Source organism: Triticum dicoccoides, chromosome 1A (assembly GCF_002162155.2).
Source record: "Triticum dicoccoides isolate Atlit2015 ecotype Zavitan chromosome 1A, WEW_v2.0, whole genome shotgun sequence".
Lineage (NCBI taxonomy): Eukaryota > Viridiplantae > Streptophyta > Magnoliopsida > Poales > Poaceae > Triticum > Triticum dicoccoides.
In genome coordinates, this window is record NC_041380.1 from 557,508,607 (window position 1) to 557,531,879 (window position 23,273).

The following is a 23,273-nucleotide window of genomic DNA, read 5'->3' on the forward strand; positions in this document are numbered from 1 at the left end:
GTGATGGGTTGGATGAGATTTACCATGTATTCGAGTTAGTTTTGTTAGGGTTTGATCCCTAATATCCATTATGTTCTAAGATTGATGTTGCTATGACTTTGCTATGCTTAATGCTTGTCACTAGGGCCCAAGTGCCATGATTTCAGATCTGAACCTATTATGTTTTCATGAATATATGTGAGTTCTTGATCCTATTTTGCAAGTCAATAGTCACCTACTATGTGTTATGATCCGGTAACCCCGAAGTGATAATAATCGGGACCACTCCCGGTGATGACCGTAGTTTGAGGAGTTCATGTATTCACTAAATGTTAATGCTTTGGTCCGGTACTCAATTAAAAGGAGGCCTTAATATCCCTTAGTTTCCAATAGGACCCCGCTGCCACGGGAGGGTAGGACAAAAAATGTCATGCAAGTTCTTTTCCATAAGCACGTATGATTATATTTGGAATACATGCCTACATTACATTGATGAACTGCAACTAGTTTTGTGTCACCCTATGTTATAATTGTTGTATGAGGAATCGCATCCGACATAATTATCCATCATTGATCCATTGCCTACGAGCTTTTCATTGATCTTTGCTTAGTTACTTTTTCCGTTGCCACTGTTACGATTGCTACAAAAACTACTACTGTTACTTTTGCCATCGTTACTTCCATACTACTTTGCTACTAAATACTTTGCTACAGATATTAAGTCTTTCAGGTGTGGTTGAATTGATAACTCAACTGCTAATACTTGAGAATATTCTTTGGCTCCCCTTGTGTCGAATCAATAAATTTGTGTTGAATACTCTACCCTCGAAAACTGTTGCGATCCCCTATACTTGTGGGTTATCAAGACCATTTTCTAGCGCCGTTGTTGGGGAGCATAGCTCTATCCTTTGAGTCACTTGGGATTTATATCTGTTGATCACTATGAGGAACTTGAAAGATGAAAGAACCAAGATTTTTCCCTCAACTACGAGGGGAGGTAAGGAACTTCCATCTAGCTCTGCACTTGATTCTCCTTCTGTTTTGAGTAAACTTGCGACACCTACTCCTGCTATTGATTATGATATGTTGCATGTTATTGATGATGCCACTTCTGCTATGCATGATGCTTATGATGAAACTACTTCTATGCTTGATAATACTGTGCCATTAGGTTAATTTCTTGATGAACAACTTGCAAGGGTTAGAGAGAATGAAATTATTGAAATAGATAATATTGATGAAAGTGATGATGAATATTCTCCCCTAGATATGAATTACCTGATGTGCCTGAAGGTTATAATATGGATAAAGAAACTGCTAGAGACCTTTTTGCTTGCAAAGATAGATATGATCTTAAGAAACTGTTAGCTAAGATGAAAGAAAAGTCTTTGAATGCTAGAATGAAATATGACCCTGCTTTTGCTACTTCACCTATCTGTATTCCTGATAAGGATTATGGTTTCTCTATCGATCCTGAGTTAATTACTTTGGTTGAATCTGATCCTTTTTATGGCTATGAATCTGAAACTATTGTGGCACATCTTACTAAATTGAATGATATAGCCACCCTATTCATTTATCAGGAAAAAATTCGTTACTACTATATCCTTAAGTTATTTCCGTTCTCATTAAAGGGTGATGCTAAAACATGGTTTAAATCTCTCGCTCCTGGTTGTGTGCGTAGTCCCTAGGATATGATTTATTACTTCTCTGCTAAATATTTCCCTGCTCATAAGAAACAAGCTGCCTTAAGGGAAATATATAATTTTGTGCAAATTGAAGAAGAGAGTCTCCCACAAGCTTGGGGGAGGCTTCTCCGATTACTTAATGCTTTGCCTGATCATCCTCTCAAGAAAAATTAAATACTTGATATCTTTGTAATGGACTAACCGATGCTTCCAGAGACCACATGGATAGTTGTGCCGGTTGTGTTTTCAGGGAAAGAACGGTTGAGCAAGCTGAATTGCTATTGAATAATATATTGAGTAATGATAATGATTGGACACTTCCTGAACCAACTGCTAAGCCAACTCCGAAGAAAAAGGGTATTCTATTTCTCAGTCCTGAAGATATGAAAGAGGCAAAGAAATCTATGAAAGAAAAGGGTATTAAAGCTGAAGATGTTAAGAATTTACCACCTATTGAAGAAATACATGTTCTTAATAATGTCACACAGGTAGTAAAGGTAAATTCTCTCTATAGATTTGATGAAGGTGATATTCCTCGTAATAAGTCTGCTAGCCAATGCTTGGATGAGTTTGATAATTTTATTGTTAAACAAGAAAACTTCAATGCTTATGTTGGTAGACAATTGAAACGTAATGCTTATATGGTTGAACACTTGAGTGATTATATGTCTAGAGTTAAAGGTGACCTTAAACTTATTAGTAAACATGCTTCTATGCTTACCACTCAAGTAGAACAAGTGCTTAAAGCTCAAGATGATTTGCTTAATGAATTAAATAATAACAAAAATGATAATGTTGTTAGAGTTATGACTAGAGGGGGTAAAATGACTCAAGAACCTTTGTATCCTGAGGGCCACCCTAAGAGAGTTGAGCAATATTCTCAGATAACTAATGTTTATGAACTTAGTCCTTCTAAGAAGAAGAAAAAGAAAAATGATAGGACTTTGCATGCTTCTAGTGAACCTGTCGTTGACACACATGAGAATCCCAATGATATTTCTATTTCTGATGCTGAAACACAATCTGGTAATGAACATGAACCTAGTGATAATGATGATGTTCATGTTGATGCTCAACCTAGCAATAACAATGATGTAGAGATTGAACCTGCTGTTGATCTTGAAACCCACAATCAAAAAATCAACGTTATGATAAGAGAGACTTCGTTGCTAGGAAGCATGATAAAGAAAGAGAACCATGGGTTCAGAAACCCATGCCTTTTCCTCCTAAACCATCCAAGAAAAAGGATGATGAGAATTTTGAGCGCTTTGCTGAAATGATTAGACCTATCTTTTTGCGTATGCGTTTGATTGATATGCTTAAAATGAATCCTTATGCTAAGTATATGAAAGATATTGTTACAAATAAAAGAAAGATACCGGAGGCTGAAATTTCCACCATGCTTGCCAATTATACTTTTAAATGCGGAATACCTAAGAAACTAGGAGATCCAGGAGTACCAACTATACCATGCTCCATTAAAAGAAACTATGTTCAAACTGCTTTATGTGATCTTGGAGCCGGTGTTAGTGTTATGCGTCTCTCTTTATATCATAGACTTGATTTGAATAATTTGACACCTACAGAAATATCTTTGCAAATGGATGATAAATCAACTGCTATACCTGTCGATATCTGTGAGGATATGCCTGTTGTGGTTGCAAACGTTACTATTTTAACGGACTTTGTTATTCTTGATATTCCCGAGGATGATAGTATGTCAATTATCCTTGGTAGACCCTTTTTGAATACTCCAGGGGCTGTTATTGATTGCAACAAAGGCAATGTAATTTTTCATGTTAATGGTAATAATTTTTCACTTTCCGAGGAAACAACCTCAAGTCCACAGTATCAATTCTATTGGAAAAATTTCAATGATAACTATTGGAGGTTTTGAATTCCCTCTTCCTACTATCAATAAGAAATATGATTTTCTTATTTTTGGGGACATGCATATCCCCGTTAAGGTAACCTAGTGTTATTTGAAAATTCTCCGGTTTCATGTTATTCGGAAAGAGTTTGTTAACAAGACTTGATCACCTTGTTAGTAGATTCCTTTTGATGAGCATGAGATGGATGAAGTTAGAAAGCACAACTCTTATAACCTCCTTTTACTTTCTGTCATTTAGATTAAATAAAGCAAAAAATAGTATTTTCTGTCTGTTTACTGAATTATCCTTGCAATAAAAATACCTCGAAAATAAAAGTTCTCCAAATGTCCCGAAAATGAAATATGATTTTTTGTAGAATATTTAAGAATTTCTGGCACTAGGAACCCACCATTTGGCCACGAGGGTGCAGGGCACGCCCACCCCCTGGGGCGCGCCCCCTGCCTCGTGGGCCCCACATGGACCCCCTCCACTTATTTCAGCACCCACTCACTTCATCTTCCTCTAGAAAAAAATCCTCCCATAGCTCAAACCCGTGTTCTAGCTCATTTTGTTGCCATTTTCGATCTCCTTGCTCAAAGCTCCATTCACAAAACTGTTTGGGGAGATTGTTCTTCGGTATGTGACTCCTCCAATGGTCCAATTAGTTTTTGTTCTAGTGCTTTATTTATTACAAATTTTTGCTGCTAAGGTGAACCTGTTCTTGAGCTTGCATGTCAAATTTATATGGTCCAAAGTAGTTTTAATGCATGATATAGTCTCTAGGCACTTATGGGAGTAGTTGCTATCAATCTTGTTGAGTTTGGTTCACTTTTATTTTGAGGCAATAAAATTTCAGAAATTTTTCAGAGAAAGAAAATGTTTAGGAAAATGTACCAAGGTGGTTCCTCAAGGAAGCAAGGACCAAGGCTCACGATACCTGAGCCAGATGATGAACCACTGAGGGAAGCTCAAGTGCGGTCTTGTGAATGGCCGTCAGAGGAGTTTATGGTCCAGGAAGGCGTCAACTATGAATTTGATGCGTATGTGTGTAATGCTGATCTTGAGGACTTCATGTCAGATAAGTGCTTGTAGTACCACTACCTAACTGATTCCTTTGTGAGGAGGTTTAAATTTACATCCTCGCGCAATTCGCACATTGTTTTATTTGATCTTTATGATAAATCATATACCATGGACCTAGAAGATTTTAATACTGCTTGTAAACTCCCGCAGTGGGGCAATATTAGTGAACCTCGCAAATCTGAATATGAAGACTTTCTTGAAGGAAATATGCCCTAGAGGCAATAATAAAGTTATTATTTATTTCCTTATTTCATGATAAATGTTTATTATTCATGCTAGAATTGTATTAACCGGAAACATAATACATGTGTGAATACATTGACAAACAAAGTGTCACTAGTATGCCTCTACTTGACTAGCTCGTTGATCAAAGATGGTTAAGTTTCCTAACCATAGACATGAGTTGTCATTTGATTAACGGGATCACATCATTAGGAGAATGATGTGATTGACTTGACCCATTCCGTTAGCTTAGCACTTGATCGTTTAGTTTGTTGCTATTGCTTTCTTCATGACTTATACATGTTCCTATGACTATGAGATTATGCGACTCCCATTTACCAGAGGAACACTTTGTGTGCCACCAAACGTCACACGTAACTGGGTGATTATAAAGGTGCTCTACAGGTGTCTCCAAAGGTACTTGTTGGGTTGGCGTATTTCGATATTAGGATTTGTCACTCCGATTGTCGAAGAGGTATCTCTGGGCCCACTCGGTAATGCACATCACTATAAGCCTTGCAAGCATTGCAACTAATGAGTTAGTTGCGGGATGATGTATTATGGAACGAGTAAAGAGACTTGCCGGTAACGAGATTGAACTAGGTATTGAGATACCGACGATCGAATCTCAGGCAAGTAACATACCGATGACAAAGGGAACAACGTATGTTGTTATGCGGTCTGACCGATAAAGATCTTCGTAGAATATGTAGGAGCCAATATGGGCATCCAGGTCCCGCTATTGGTTATTGACCAGAGAGGTGTCTCAGTCATGTCTACATAGTTCTCGAACCCGTAGGGTCTGCACGCTTAACGTTCATTGACGATATAGTACTATATGAGTTATGTATGTTGGTGACCGAATGTTGTTCGGAGTCCAGGATGAGATCACGGACATGAAGAGGAACTCCGGAATGGTCTGGAGGTAAAGTTTGATATATGGGATAATAGTGTTTGGTCACCGGAAGGGTTCCGGAATTCATCGGAAGGGGTTCCGGATGTTTCCCGAAATGTTTGGGCATGAGAACACTTTATCTGGGCCAAAGGGGAAAGCCCACGAGGCTTTTGGAAAGTGCAAAAGGAAGTTTTGCGGAGACCAGAGGCTAGACGCCAGGAACTCTGGCGTCTAAGGGGTAGACGCCGGGAACCCTGGCATCTAGCCCTGGAGTCCGAGAAGGACTCTTGCCTTTCAGGTGAAACCGACTTTGAGGAGGCTTTTACTCCAAGTTTCGACCCCAGGGCTCAACATATAAATAGAGGGGTAGGGCTACCACCAAAGACACATCAAGAAACACCAAGCCGTGTGCCGGCAACCCCGTCCCCTCTAGTTTATCCTACGTCATAGTTTTTGTAGTGCTTAGGCAAAGCCCTGCGGAGATTGTTCTTCACCAACACCGTCACCACGCCGTCGTGCCGCTGGAACTCATCTACTACTTTGCCCCTCTTGCTGGATCGAGAAGGCGAGGACGTCACCGAGCCGAACGTGTGGAGAACTCGGAGGTGCCGTGCTTTCGGTACTTGGATCGGTCAGACGTGAAGACGTACGACTACATCAACCGCGTTGATATAACGCTTCCGCGAACGGTCTACGAGGGTACATAGACAACACTCTCCCCTCTCATTGCTATGCATCACCATGATCTTGCGTGTGCGTAGGAATTTTTTTCAAATTACTACGTGGGAGTTCTTAAGTAATATGATTAATTGAACTTTAATTTATCATGAACTTAGTCCTGGTAGTATTAGCATATCTATGTTGTAGATCAATAGATCGCGTTTAGCTCCCCTGTTTTATTTTTGATATGTTCCTAGAGAAAACTAAGTTGAAAGATGTTAGTAGCAATGATGCGGATTGGATCCGTGATCTGAGGTTTATCCTCATTGCTGCACAGAAGAATTATGTCCTTGATGCACCGCTAGGTGACAAACCTATTGCAGGAGCAGATGCAGACGTTATGAACGTTTGGCTAGCTCAATATGATGACTACTTGATAGTTTAGTGCACCATGCTTAACGGCTTAGAATCGGGACTTCAAAGACGTTTTGAACGTCATGGACCATATGAGATGTTCCAGGAGTTGAAGTTAATATTTCAAGCAAATACCCGAGTTGAGAGATATGAAGTCTCCAACAAGTTCTATAGCTAAAAGATGGAGGAGAATAGCTCAAGCAGTGAGCATGTGCTCAGATTGTCTGGGTACTACAATCGCTTGAATCAAGTGGGAGTTAATCTTCCAGATAAAATAGTGATTGACAGAATTCTCTAGTCACCATCACCAAGTTAGTAGAACTTCGTGATGAACTATGATATGCAAGGGATAACGGAAGCGATTCCCAAGCTCTTAGTAATGCTGAAATCGACGAAGGTAGAAATCAAGAAAAATATCAAGTGTTGATGGTAGACAAGACCACTAGTTTCAAGAAAAGGGCAAATGGAAGAAGGGGAACTTCAAGAAGAACGGCAAGCAAGTTGCTGCTCAAGTGAAGAAGCCCAAGTCTGGTCCTAAGCCTGAGAGTAAGTGCTTCTACTGCAAAGGGACTGGTCACTAAAAGCGGAACTGCCCCATGTATTTGGCGGATAAGAAGGATGGCAAAGTGAACAAAGGTATATTTGATATACAGATTATTGATGTGTATTTTACTAGTGTTCGTAGCAACCCCTCAGTATTTGATACTGGTTCAGTTGCTAAGAGTAGTAACTCGAAACGGGAGTTGCAGAATGAACATAGACTAGTTAAGGGTGAAGTGACGATGTGTGTTCGAAGTGGTTCCAAGATTGATATGATCGTCATCGCACAGTCCCTATACTTTTGGGATTAGTGTTGAACCTAAATAAGTGTTATTTGGTGTTTGCGTTGAGCATGAATATGATTTGATCATGTTTGTTGCAATACGGTTATTCATTTAAGTAAGAGAATAAATTGTTGTTCTGTTTACATGAATAAAACCTTATATGGTTACACACCCAATGAAAATGGTTCGTTGGATCTCGATCGTAGTGATACGCATATTCATAATATTGAAACCAAAAGATGCAAAGTTAATAATGATGGTGCAATTTATTTGTGGCACTGCCGTTTAGGTCATATTGGTGTAAAGCGCATGAAGAAAATCCATGCTGATGGGCTTTTGGAATCACTTGATTATGAATCAGTTGATGCTTGCGAACCATGCCTCATGGGCAAGATGACTAAGACTCCGTTCTCCAGAACAATGGAGCGAGCAACTGACTTATTGGAAATAATACATACTGATGTATGCGGTCCGATGAGTGTTAAGGCTCATGGCAAGTATCATTATTTTCTGACCTTCACAGATGATTTGAGCAGATATGGGTATATCTACTTAATGAAACACAAGTCTGAAACATTTGAAAAGTTCAAAGAATTTCAGAGTGAAGTGGAGAATCATCGTAATAAGAAAATAAAAGTTTCTACGATATGATCGCAGAGGTAAAATATTTGAGTTAAGAGTTTGGCCTTCAGTTAAAACAATGTGAAATAGTTTCACTACTCACGCCACCTGGAACACCACAGTGTAATGGTGTGTCCGAACGTCATAACTGTACTTTATTAGATATGGTGCGATCTATGATGTCTCTTACCGATCTACCACTATCGTTTTGGGGTTATGCATTAGAGACAGCTGCATTCACGTTTAATAGGGCACCATCTAAATCCGTTGAGACGACACCGTATGAACTATGGTTTGGCAAGAAACCTAAGCTGTCGTTTCTTAAAGTTTGAGGTTGCAATGCTTATGTGAAAAAGTTTCAACCTGATAAGCTCTAACCCAAATCGGAGAAGTGCGTCTTCATAGGATACCCAAAAGAAAATGTTGGGTACACCTTCTATCACAGATCCGAAGGCAATATATTCGTTGCTTTGAATGGATCCTTTCTAGAAAAGGAGTTTTTCTCGAAAGAAGTGAGTGGGAGGAAAGTAGAACTTGATGAGGTAACTGTACCTGCTCCCTTATTGGAAAGTAGTTCATCACAGAAATCTGTTCTTGTGACTACTACACCGATTAGTGAGGAAGCTAATGATGATGATCATGTAACTTCAGATCAAGTTACTACCGAACCTCGTAGGTAAACCAGAGTGAGGTCTGCACCAGAGTGGTACGGTAATCCTGTTCTGGAGGTCATGTTACTAGATCATGATGAACCTACGAACTATGAGGAAGCGATGATGAGCCCAGATTCCGCGAAATGGCTTGAGGCCATGAAATCTGAGATGAGATCCATGTATGAGAACAAAGTATGGACTTTGATTGACTTGCCCATTGATCGGCGAGCCATTGAGATTAAATGGATCTTCAAGAGGAAGACGGACGCTGATAGTGGTGTTACTATCTACAAAGCTAGAATTGTCGCAAAAGGTTTCGACAAGTTCAAGGTGTTGACTACGATGAGAGTTTCTCACTCGTATCTATGCTTAAGTCTGTCTGAATCATGTTAGCAATTGCTACATTTTATGAAATCTGGCAAATGGATAAACAAAACTACATTCCTTAATGGATTTATTAAAGAAGAGTTGTATATGATGCAACAAGAAAGTTTTGTCAATTCTAAAGGTGCTAACAAAATATGCAAGCTCCAGTGATCCATCTATGGACTGGTGCAAGCATCTCGGAGTTGGAATATACGCTTTGATAAGTTGATCAAAGCATATAGTTTTATACAGACTTGCGGTGAAGCCTGTATTTACAAGAAAGTGAGTGGGAGCACTACATCATTTCTGATAACTATATGTGAATGACATATTGTTGATCAGAGATAATGTAGAATTATTCTGCAAAGCATAAAGGAATGTTTGAAATGAGTTTTTCAAAGAAAGACCTCGGTGAAGCTGCTTACATATTGAGCATCAAGATCTATAGAGATAGATCAAGATGCTTGATAAGTTTTTTCAATGAGTACATACCTTGACAAGATTTTGAAATAGTTCAAAATGGAACAGTCAAAGAAAGAGTTCTTTCCTGTGTTACAAAGGTATGAAGTTGAGTAAGATTCAAAACCCGACCACGGCAAAAGATAGAGAGAGAATGAAAGTCATTCCCTATGCCTCAGCCATAGGTTCTATAAAGTATGCCATGCCGTGTACCAGACCTATTGTATACCCTGCCCTGAGTTTGGCAAGGGAGTACAATAGTGATCTAGGAGTAGATCACTGGACATTGGTCAAAATTATCCTTAGTGGAATAAGGATATGTTTCTCGATTATGGAGGTGACAAAAGGTTCGTCGTAATGGGTTACGTCGATGCAAGTTTTGACACTGATCCAGATGACTCTAAGTCTCAATCTGGATACATATTGAAAGTGGGAGCAATTAGCTTGAGTAGCTCCATGCAGAGCATTGTTGACATAGAAATTTGCAAAATACTTACGGATCTGAATGTGGCAGACCCGTTGACTAAACTTCTCTCACAAGCAAAACATGATCACACCTCAGTACTCTTTGGGTGTTAATCACATAGCGATGTGTACTAGATTATTGACTCTAGTAAACCCTTTGGGTGTTGGTCACATGTCGATGTGAACTATGGGTGTTAATCACATGGTGATGTGAACTATTGGTATTAAATCACATGGCGATGTGAACTAGATTATTGACTCTAGTGCAAGTGGGAGACTGAAGGAAATATTCCCTAGAGGCAATAATAAAGTTATTATTTATTTCCTTATTTTATGATAAATGTTTATTATTCATGCTAGAATTGTATTAACCGGAAACATAATACATGTGTGAATACATAGACAAACAAAGTGTCACTAGTATGCCTCTACTTGACTAGCTCGTTGATCAAAGATGGTTAAGTTTCCTAACCATAGACATGAGTTGTCATTTGATTAACGGGATCACATCATTAGGAGAATGATGTGATTGACTTGACCCATTCCGTTAGCTTAGCACTTGATCGTTTAGTTTGTTGCTATTGCTTTCTTCATGACTTATACATGTTCCTATGACTATGAGATTATGCAACGCCCGTTTACCGGAGGAACACTTTGTGTGCCACCAAACGTCACAATGTAATTGGTTGATTATAAAGGTGCTCTACAGGTGTCTCCAAAGGTACTTATTGGGTTGGCATATTTCGAGATTAGGATTTGTCACTCCGATTGTCGGAGAGGTATCTCTGGGCCCACTCAGTAATGCACATCACTATAAGCCTTGCAAGCATTGCAACTAATGAGTTAGTTGCGGGATGATGTATTACAGAACAAGTAAAGAGACTTGCCGGTAACGAGATTGAACTAGGTATTGAGATACCGACGATCGAATCTCGGGCAAGTAACATACTGATGACAAAGGGAACAACGTATGTTGTTATGCGGTCTGACCGATAAAGATCTTCATAGAATATGTAGGAGCCAATATGGGCATCCAGGTCCCACTATTGGTTATTGACCAGAGAGGTGTCTCGGTCATGTCTACATACTTCTCGAACCCATAGGGTCCGCACGCTTAACGTTCGTTGATGATATAGTACTATATGAGTTATGTATGTTGGTGACCGAATGTTGTTCGGAGTCCGGGATGAGATCACGGACATGACGAGGAACTACGAAATGGTCCGGAGATAAAGTTTGATATATGGGATAATAGTGTTTGGTCACCGGAAGGGTTCCGGAATTCACCGGAAGGGGTTCCGGATGTTTCCCGAAATGTTTGGGCACGAGAACACTTTATCTGGGCCAAAGGGGAAAGCCCACGAGGCTTTTGGAAAGTGCAAAAGGAAGTTTTGCGGAGACCAGAGGCTAGACACCACGAACCCTGGCGTCTAGGGGGTAGACGCCGGGAACCCTGGCGTCTAGTCCTAGAGTCCGAGAAGGACTCTTGCCTTTCGGGTGAAACCGACTTTGAGGAGGCTTTTACTCCAAGTTTTGATCCCAGGGCTCAACATATAAATAGAGGGGTAGGGCTAGCACCAAAGACACATCAAGAAACACCAAGCCGTGTGCCGGCAACCCCGTCCCCTCTAGTTTATCCTCCGTCATAGTTTTCGTAGTGCTTAGGCGAAGCCCTGCGGAGATTGTTCTTCACCAACACCGTCACCACGCCGTCGTGCTGCCGGAACTCATCTACTACTTCGCCCCTCTTGCTAGATCGAGAAGGCGAGGACGTCACCGAGCCGAACGTGTGCAGAACTCGGAGGTGCCGTGCTTTCGGTACTTGGATCGGTCGGACGTGAAGACGTACGACTACATCAACCGCGTTGATATAACGCTTCCACGAACGGTCTACGAGGGTACATAGACAACACTCTCCCCTCTCGTTGCTATGCATCACCATGATCTTGCGTGTGCGTAGGAATTTTTTTGAAATTACTATGTTCCCCAACATTTCTTGCTAGTATCACTGTGGGGGAATCTAGGGAAATCAGACAAGCTACCATAGGGAGCATTCATTTCCCTTCCATACATTTTTTCTCTCTCTTTATAGGCAGATGCATTAACGGTAAAGATGAGGCTTGTCACACGTGCGTTCCAGATCTTTGTGTCCTCAAGAGTGCGGTATTAGGCGATAAACAATATAACTTGGGGGGCCATTGTGGCACGAAGGTTGCATCTTAACAGTATAAGTGGAGATTTGTTTGGTGGAATTTATGCAACTCGTGTAGCTAATTATCTTAATGTACCCATACATGAAAATGATATTGAGTTGCCTCCTGCTTATCTAGATTTTAATGCTATGGTTCGCCATCAGTTTCTTGAGAGGAATGAACAGTTCTTCCCGTACCGACTAATCTTTGATAGACAGCGCACTGTCCATGTTGCCTTCCCTGCTCCTACTTTCTTTAAATTTCAGGAAAAAAGGAGATATATTATAACCAGGGAGGAGGCGAACGAGTAGGAGAGGAGGACGGAGGAAGCTCGTCTCCAAGCTGCAGCTCTTCAGGCAGTAGCTGCTGCATCTTAGTACAGCCCCAGCTATGACTTTGGATATCCACTAGGCCAGCAGTGGCCATAGACCAACTTAGGCCAAAAGCCTAAGCTTGGGGGAGTACATGTTTCACACCGACATTACATTCACATTCACACACTCATGCCAGTTGTCAGTGCTCATACTTTTTCATTGTACTATCCATGCTAGTTTATTTTCCTTTCTAAGCCTTCTTCTTGTGTGTTTGAAAAACCTTAAGAAAACCCCAAAAAAATTAGTTGTAGCTATTTTCTAGTTTACTTTCCATGCCCGTAGTAGTAGTAATTAAAATAAAACCCAAAAATATTTCTCATTCTTCTTTTGCTTGTTGGGAGCTTTCCCGTGTAAATACTTTTATTTCTTTTCTTATTCTTTGGGGGTCGAGAGGAGAAGACCATGATGAAAATGTTGAGTGGCTCTCATATGCATTATTGTTGATTTAACCAAGAGCCCATATTACCTTGTCTTCTCCCTTGTATTAAATGCTTGCAGATTCCAGCTTAGTCCAATGCACGCGCACCATTATTATTATCCACACCGTTCGGTTGTGCGAGTGAAAGGCAATAATGACGATATATGATGGACTGATTGAGATGAGAGAAGCTGGTATGAACTCGACCTATCTTGTTTTTGTAAATATGATTAGTTCATTGTTCCCGATTCAGCCTATTATGAATGAAACATGTTTGCAATGACAATTAGACATTATTGTTGATCATGCCATGCTTAATTAGCTAGGAGTTTATAATGGTTTATCTTGCGTGCCAACATGCTATTAAAATGGTTGTGATGTGGTATGATAGGGTGGTATCCTCCTTTGAACGATTCAAGTGGCTTGACTTGGCACATGTTCACGCATGTAGTTGAAACAAAATCAACATAGCCTCCACGATATTTATGTTCATGGTGATTTATATCCTACTCATGCTTGCACTCATTGTTGATTAATCTTAATGCATGTTCATGACTGTTGTCGCTCTCTAGTTGGTCGCTTTCCAGTCTCTTTCTAGCCTTCACTTGTACTAAGCGGGAATACTGCTTGTGCATCCACTTCCATAAACCCCAAAGTTATTCCATATGAGTCCACCATACCTTCCTATATGCGGTATTTACCTGCCATTCCAAGTAAATGTGTATGTGGCTATGTGCCAAACTCTAAACCTTCAAATGAAATTCTGTTTTGTATGCTCGAATAGCTCATGTATCAACTAGAGATGTCTATATCTTCCATGCTAGGTGGGTTATTCTCACGATGAGTGGACTCCGCTCATCACTCACGAGAAAATGGCTGGTAACCGGGATGCCCAGTCCGATGCTTAAATCAAAATAATTGCAAACAAGACTCCCCCGGGACTGTTGTTAGTTGGAGGCACCCGTTGTTTCGGACAAGCCATGGACTGATGTTTCTTGGTGGTGGGGAGTATAAACTTTACCATTCTGTTTGGGAACCGCCTATAATGTGTGTAGCATAGAAGATATCGAGATATCTTGGTTGTTATGTTGACAATGAAAATTTTCCACTCAAAATATTACTTATCTCTGTGTCAAAACTCGAGCTCTGGCACCTCTGCAAATCCCTGCTTCCCTCTGCGAAGGGCTTATCGATTTACTTTTATGTTGAGTCATCATTCTCTTATTAAAAAGCACCAGTTTGAGAGCACCGCTGTCATTTGCATGCATTGCTATTAATTTACATGATTGGATCTCTTTTATCATGAATTACAGTGTCTAGTCAGTCCTTGATCTTCAGGGGTGCTCTGCATTTATGTTTTGTGGTCCCAGAAAGGGCTAGCGAGATACCATCTTGTTATATCATGTTATGATTGTTTTGAGAAAGTGTTGTCATCCGAGATTTATTATTATTGCTCGCTAGTTGATTATGCCATTGATATGAGTAAACATGAGACCTAAATGTTATTGTGAATATGGTTAGTTCATAATCTTTGCTAAAAACTTGAATGCTGGCTTTACATATTTGCAACAACAATATCAAACAGAGTTTGTAAAAGTTTTTCTTTATCACTTTCAGTTTTTCAACTGGATTGCTTGAGGACAAGCAAAGGTTTAAGCTTGGGGGAGTTGATACGTCCCCAACGTATCTACTTTTCCAAACACTTTTGCCCTTGTTTTGGACTCTAACTTGCATGATTTGAATGGAACTAACCCGGACTGACGTTGTTTTCAGCAGAATTGCCATGGTGTTATTTTTGTGCAGAAATAAAAGTTCTCAGAATGACCTAAAAATCCACGGAGATGCATTTTGGAATTAATAAAAAATACTGGTGAAAGAATTAGCATCAGGGGGCCCACACCCTGTCCACGAGATTCCACGCATCAGGGGGCATCAGTGAGCATCCTGGGGCGCGCCCCCTGCCTCATGGGCCCCTGGGACTCCACCGACCTCAACTCCAACTCTATATATTCACGTTCAGGGAGAAAAAAATCAGAGAGAAGGATTCATCGCATTTTACGATACAGAGCCGCCGCCAAGCCCTAATCTTCATTGGGAGGGCTGATCTGGAGTCCGTTCGGGGCTCCGGAGAGGGGAATCCGTCACCATCGTCATCATCAACCTTCCTCCATCACCAATTTCATGATGCTCACCGCCGTGCGTGAGTAATCCCATCATAGGCTTGCTGGACGGTGATAGGTTGGATGAGATTTACTATGTATTCGAGTTAGTTTTGTTAGGGTTTGATCCCTAGTATCCATTATGTTCTAAGATTGATGTTTCTATGACTTTGCTATGCTTAATGCTTGTCACTAGGGCCCGAGTGCCATGATTTCAGATCTGAACCTATTATGTTTTCATTAATATATGTGATTTCTTGATCCTATCTTGCAAGTTAATACACTGGTGCGCGTTGGTCCTAAACAAACGGTTTTTAACCCCTTTCCGCGATGGCATTTGGAACCGTCGCCAAGTGAGTGTGGGCGATAGGGGGGTCCTTCCCACACGATCCACAAACCGTCGGGGATGAGGAGCCTTCATGCATACAGTTGTCCCTATATAACCGTTTCCGATATCTCGAATATCCCAAATGCTTCATACTTGCTACTCGTTTGTGGTTGCATTGCCGTCGCAGTCGGAGTTTTGTGGTTCTGCCTAAAACCAGGCAGATTCCACGCATGGGAGTTTTCCAGGCAGATTCTAGGCATGGGAGTTTTACGATGCTTGGCACATCACAAATAGTTCATGATTATAAACCGTGTACGATAGGTAGAGAATCACACACATTTAGTTTTCCCGCACCGTATGTGATAGTGTCTAACATCACACACACTTTGCAAATGGCAACTGTGTGCATGCTTGCACACATTTCTGCTACCTCTTGAGCACGCGTTGGTTTTCCCTTGAAGAGGAAAGGGTGATATAGCAAAGTAGCGTAAGTATTTCCCTTAGTTTTTGAGAACCAAGGTATCAATCTAGTAGGAGATTACACGCAAGTCCCTCGTACCTGCACAAACAAACAAGAACCTCACAACCAATGCGATAAAGGGGTTGTCAATCCCTTCACGGTCACTTACGAAAGTGAGATCTGATAGAGATAATAAGATAAATATTTTTGGTATTTTTGTTGTATAGATTGGAAAATAAAGATTGCAAAATAAACAGCGACAGAAATGGCTTGTTGACGGGAGAATAATATAATGGAGAATAGACCCGGGGGCCATAGGTTTCACTAGTGGCTTCTCTCAAGATAGCAAATTCTACGGTGGGTAAACAAATTACTGCCGAGAAATTGATAGAAAAGCACATAGTTATGAGAATATCTAGGCATGGTCATGTATATAGGCATCACGTCCGTGACAAGTAGACCGAAACGATTCTGCATCTACTACTATTACTCCACACATCGACCGCTATCCAGCATACATCTAGAGTATTAAGTTCATAAGAACATAGTAACACATTAGGCAAGATGACATGATGTAGAGGGATAAACTCAAGCAATATGATATAAACCCCATCTTTTTATCCTCGATGGCAACAATACAATACATGCCTTGCTACCCCTGCTGTCACTGGGAAAGGACACTGCAAGATTGAACCCAAAGCTAAGCACTTCTCCCATTGCAAGAAAGATCAATCTAGTAGGCCAAACCAAAATGATAATTCGAAGAGACTTGCAAAGATATTAAATCATGCATAAAAGAATTCAGAGAAGAATCAAATATTGTTCATAGATAATCTTGATCATAAACCCACAATTCATCAGATCTTGACAAACACACCGCAAAAAGAATTACATCGAATAGATCTCCACAAGAGAGGGGGAGAACTTTCTATTGAGATCCAAGAGAGAGAAGAAGCCATCTAGCTAATAACTATGGACCCGAAGGTCTATGGTAAACTACTCACACATCATCGGAGAGGCTATGGTGTTGATGTAGAAGCCCTCCATGATAGATCCCCCCTCCGGCGGAGCACTGGAAAAGGCCCCAAGATGGGATCTCACAGGTACAGAAGGTTGCGGTGGTGGAAATAGGGTTTCGTGGTGCTCCGGGATGTTTTCAGGGTATATGGGTATATATAGGAGGAAGAAGTACGTCGGTGGAGCTGAGAGGGGCCCACGAGGGTGGGGGGCGTGCCTACCCCCTGGATGCGCCCTCCTGCCTCGTGGCCTCCTCGCTTCTTTCTTGACATCCACTCCAAGTCTCCTGGATCATGTTCGTTCCAAAAATAACTCTCTCAAAGGTTTCATTCTATTTGGATTCCGTTTGATATTCCTTTTCTGCGAAACACTGAAATAGGAAAAAAAACAATTCGCACTTGGCCTTTGGTTAGTAGGTTAGTCCCAAAAATAATATAAAAAGGTATATTAAAGCCCATTAAACATCCCAAATAGATAATATAATAGCATGGAACAATAAAAAATTATAGATATGTTGGAGACGTATCAAGCATCCCCAAGCTTAATTCCTGCTCGTCCTCGAGTAGGTAAATGATAAAAACAGAATTTTTGATGTGGAATGCTACCTAGCATAATTCTCAATGTAATTTTCTTTATTGTGGCATGAATGTTCAGATCTGAAAGATTCAAGACAAAAGTTTAATATTGACATAAAAATAATAATACTTCAAGCATACTAACTAAGCAATCATGTCTTCTCAAAATAACATGGCCAAAGAAAGTTATCCCTACAAAATCATATAGTCTGGCTATGCTCTATCTTCACCACACAAAGTATTTAATCATGCACAACCCTGATGACAAGCCAAGCAATTGTTTCATACTTTTGATGTTCTCAAACTTTTTCAATCTTCACGCAATACATGAGCGTGAGCCATGGATATAGCACTATAGGTGGAATAGAATGTTGGTTGTGGAGAAGACAAAAAGGAGAAGATAGTCTCACATCAACTAGGCGTATCAACGAGCTATGGAGATGCCCATCAATAGATATCAATGTGAGTGATTACGGATTGCCATGCAACGGATGCACTAGAGCTATAAGTGTATGAAAGCTCAACAAAAGAAACTAAGTGGGTGTGCATCCAACTTGCTTGCTCACAAAGACCTAGGGCATTTTGAGGAATCCCATCATTGGAATATACAAGCCAAGTTCTATAATGTAAAATTCCCACTAGTATATGAAAGTGACAACATAGGAGACTCTCCATCATGAAGATCATGGTGCTACTTTGAAGCACAAGTGTGGTAAAAGGATAGGAACATTGTCCCTTCTCTCTTTTTCTCTCATTTTTTTATTTAGGCCTTTTTCTCTTTTTTTATGGCCTCTTTTTTTCTTTTCGTCCGGAGTCTCATCCCGACTTGTGGGGGAATCATAGTCTCCATCCTTCTTTCCTCACTTGGGACAATGCTCTAATAATGATGATCATCACACTTTTATTTACTTACAACTCAAAAATTACAACTCAATACTAGAAAAAAATATGACTCTATGTGAATGCCTCCGGTGTACCGGGATGTGCAATGAATCAAGAGTGACATGTATGGAAGAATTATAGAGGTGGCTTTGCCATAAATACGATTTCAACTACATGATCATGCAAAGCAAGAGCGTCCTCCTGCCTCGTGGCCTCCTCGCTTCTTTCTTGACATCCACTCCAAGTCTCCTGGATCATGTTCGTTCCAAAAATAACTCTCTCAAAGGTTTCATTCTATTTGGATTCCGTTTGATATTCCTTTTCTGCGAAACACTGAAATAGGAAAAAAACAATTCGCACTTGGCCTTTGGTTAGTAGGTTAGTCCCAAAAATAATATAAAAAGGTATATTAAAGCCCATTAAACATCCCAAATAGATAATATAATAGCATGGAGCAATCAAAAATTATAGATACGTTGGAGACGTATCAAGCATCCCCAAGCTTAATTCCTGCTCGTCCTCGAGTAGGTAAATGATAAAAACATAATTTTTGATGCGGAGTTCTGCTTGGCATAATTTTAATGTAATTCTTCTTAATTGTGGTATGAATATTCAGATCCGAAAGATTCGAGATAAAAGTTCATATTGACATAAAAATAATAATACTTCAAGCATACTAACTAAGCAATTATGTCCTCTCAAAATTACATGGCCAAAGAAAGTTCATCCCTACAAAATCATATAGTTTTGTCATGCTCCATTTTCGTCACACAAGAATGCTCTCATCATGCACAACCCCGATGACAAGCCAAGCAATTGTTTCATACTTTAGTAATCTCAAACCTATAAACTTTCACGCAATATATGAGCGCGAGCCATGGATATAGCACTATGGGTGGAATAGAATATGATGATGGGGGTTATGTGGAGAAGACAAAAAAGGAGATAGTCTCACATCAACGAGGCTAATCAATGGGCTATGGAGATGCCCATAGATTTATGTTAATGCAAGGAGTAGGGATTGCCATGCAACGGATGCACTAGAGCTATAAATGTATGAAAGCTCAACAAAAGAAACTAAGTGGGTGTGCATCCAACTTGCTTGCTCACGAAGACCTAGGGCACTTGAGGAGGCCCATTGTTGGAATATACAAGCCAAGTTCTATAATGAAAAATTCCCACTAGTATATGAAAGTGACAAAACAGAAGACTCTCTATCATGAAGATTATGGTGCTACATTGAAGCACAAGTGTGGAAAAGGATAGTAGCACTGTCCCTTCTTTTTTTATTTTTTTATTTGGCCTTTCTTTTTTTGGCCTTTCTTTTTTTTAAATTTGGAACAATGCTCTATTAATGATGATCATCACACTTCTATTTATTTACAACTCAATGATTACAACTCAATACTTAGAACAAGATATGACTCTATACGAATGCCTCCGGCGGTGTACCGGGATATGCAATGAACCAAGAGTGACATGTATGAAAGAATTATGAACGGTGGCTTTGCCACAAATACTATGTCAACTACATGATCATGCTTAGCAATATGACAATGATGAATGTGTCATGATGAACGGAATGGTGGAAAGTTGCATGGCAATATATCTCGGAATGGCTATGGAAATGCCGTAATAGGTCGGTATGGTGGCTGTTTTGAGGAAGATATAAGGAGGTTTATGTGTGAAAGAGCGTATCATATCACGGGGTTTGGATGCACCGGCGAAGTTTGCACCAACTCTCAATGTGAGTAAGGGCAATGCACGGTACCGAAGAGGCTAGCAACGATGGAAGGGTGAGAGTGCGTATAATCCATGGACTCAACATTAGTAATAAAGAACTCACATACTTATTGCAAAAATCTACAAGTCATCAAAAACCAAAGCACTACGCGCATGCTCCTAGGGGGATAGATTGGTAGGAAAAGACCATCGCTCGTCCCCGACCGCCACTCATAAGGAAGACAATCAAATAACACCTCATGTTTCAAATTTGTTACATAACGTTTACCATACGTGCATGCTACGGGACTTGCAAACTTCAACACAAGCATTTCTCAAATTCACAACTACTCAACTATCATGACTTTGATATTATTACCTCCATATCTCAAAACAATCATCAAGCATCAAACTTCTGTTAGTATTCAAAACACTCATAAGAAAAGAATTATTAATCTTGAACACCTAGCATATTAGGATTATTTGAGAAAATTACCATGATATTTAAGACTCTCAAAATAATCTAAGTGAAGCATGAGAGATCAATAGTTTCTATAAAACAAAACCACCACCGTGCTCTAAAAGATATAAGTGAAGTACTAGAGCAAAACTATATAACTCAAATGATATAAGCGAAGCACACAGAGTATTCTAACAATTTCCAAATCATGTATGGCTCTCTCAAAAGGTGTGTACAGCAAGTATGATTGTGGTAGACTAAAAAGAAAAGACTCAAATCATACAAGACGCTCCAAGCAAAACACATATCATGTGGTGAATAAAAATATAGCTCCAAGTAAAGTTACCGATAGAAGTAGACGAAAAGAGGGGATGCCTTCCGGGGCATCCCCAAGATTTGGCTTTTAGGTGTCCTTATATTATCTTGGGGGTTCCATGGGCATCCCCAAGCTTAGGCTCTTTCCACTCCTTGTTCCATAATCCATCAAATCTTTACCCAAAACTTGAAAACTTCACAACACAAAACTTAAGGTAGAAAATCTCCCGAGCTCTGTTAGCGAAAGAAAAAAAAAGACCACTTCAAGGTAATGTAATGAACTCATTATTTATTTATATTGGTGTTAAACCTACTTTATTCCAACTTCCCTATGGTTTATAAACTATTTTACTATCCATAGATTCATCAAAATAAGCAAACAATACACGAAAAACAGAATCTGTCAAAAACAGAACAGTCTGTAGTAATCTGTATCTAGCGCAAGATCTGGAACCCCAAAAATTCTAAAATAAATTGCTGGACGTGAGGAATTTATCTATTAATCATATGCAAAAAGAATTAACTAAATATCACCCTCCAAATAAAAATGGCAGCAGTTCTCGTGAGCGCTAAAGTTTCTGTTTTTTACAGCAAGATATCAAGACTTCCCCCAAGTCTTCCCAATGGTTCTATTTGGCACAAACACTAATTAAACACAAAAACACAACCTAAACAGAGTCAAGATAAATTATTTATTACTAAACAGGAGCAAAAATCAAGGAATAAAAATAAAATTGGGTTGCCTCCCAACAAGCGCTATCGTTTAACGCCCCTAGCTAGGCATAAAAAGCAAGGATAGATCTAGGTATTGCCATCTTTGGTAGGCAATTCCTCAATGAGGCATCTACCATTTTTAGGAATTTCTTTCTTTTTATTGATTATCAAATTTTTAGGCACAAGATCGAAAAATTCATTGGTAACAAGTGGTTCCTTAATGATAGCAAAAAGATTGGGACGAATACTTATAGATTTGAGATCCGCAGTTTCCTTACTAGAGGATTCACCCTTATTTTTAGGAACATACATAAGCTTGGCAATTTTAGTGGGAGGACTTGGAGTATTCTTTACGGAAGAAAAAGCGGTTCCCAAGTTGGTAATAATATCCTCAAGTTTATCAATCCTAGTGGGATCGTGATTTATTTTCTCATTAACTATGGGTTCCTTCTCTTTAATATTTTTCAAAGTGACTCCTACTTTAGATCCATATTTAGAGATTTGGTTGTGGATCTTTTTATCCAAATTTTCAATTAACTCTACGGTAGCAACCTTATTTTCAATAATTTTGAGCCTTTGCGTTACATGCTCCAAAGTTAATACAGATCCATTAACCAAAAGAGGGGGTGAGCCAAACAAATCTATCATAGCATTATAAGAATCAAAAGTATGACTACCCAAGAAGTTTCCTCCGGTAATAGTATCAAGGACATATCTATGCCAAGGAGTAGCGCCTACATAAAAATTGCGAAGAAGAATGGGAGTAGATTGTTTCCTGGTAGATCTATTTTGAGCATTGCAAATTCTATACCAAGCGTCTTTTAGATTTTCTCCCTCACTTTGCTTAAAATTTAGAATTTCATTCTCGGGAGACAACGGAGAAGATAAGGGACTAGCCATAACGACAAGCAAACGAAAAAGAGGCGAACGGAAAAAGAGAGGGAGGATAGAGAGAGAGGGCGAATAAAACGGCAAGGGTGAAGTGGGGGAGAGGAAAATGAGAGGCAAATGGCAAATAATGTAATGTGGGAGATAAGGATTGTGATGGGTACTTGGTATATTGACTTTTGCATAGACTCCCCAGCAACGGCGCCAGAAAACCTTCTTGCTACCTCTTGAGCACTGCGTTGGTTTTTCCCCGAAGAGGAAGGGATGATGCAGCAAAGTAGCGTAAGTATTTCCCTCAGTTTTTGAGAACCAAGGTATCAATCCAGTAGGAGGCTATGCGCGAGTCCCTCGTACCTGCACAAAACAAATAAATCCTCGCAACCAACGCGATAAGGGGTTGTCAATCCCTACACAGCCACTTACGACAGTGAGATCTGATAGATATGATAAGATAATATTTTTGGTATTTTTATGATAAAGATGCAAAGTAAAATAAAAGCAAAGGAAATAACTAAGTATTGGAAGATTAATATGATGAAGATAGACCCGTGGGCCATAGGTTTCACTAG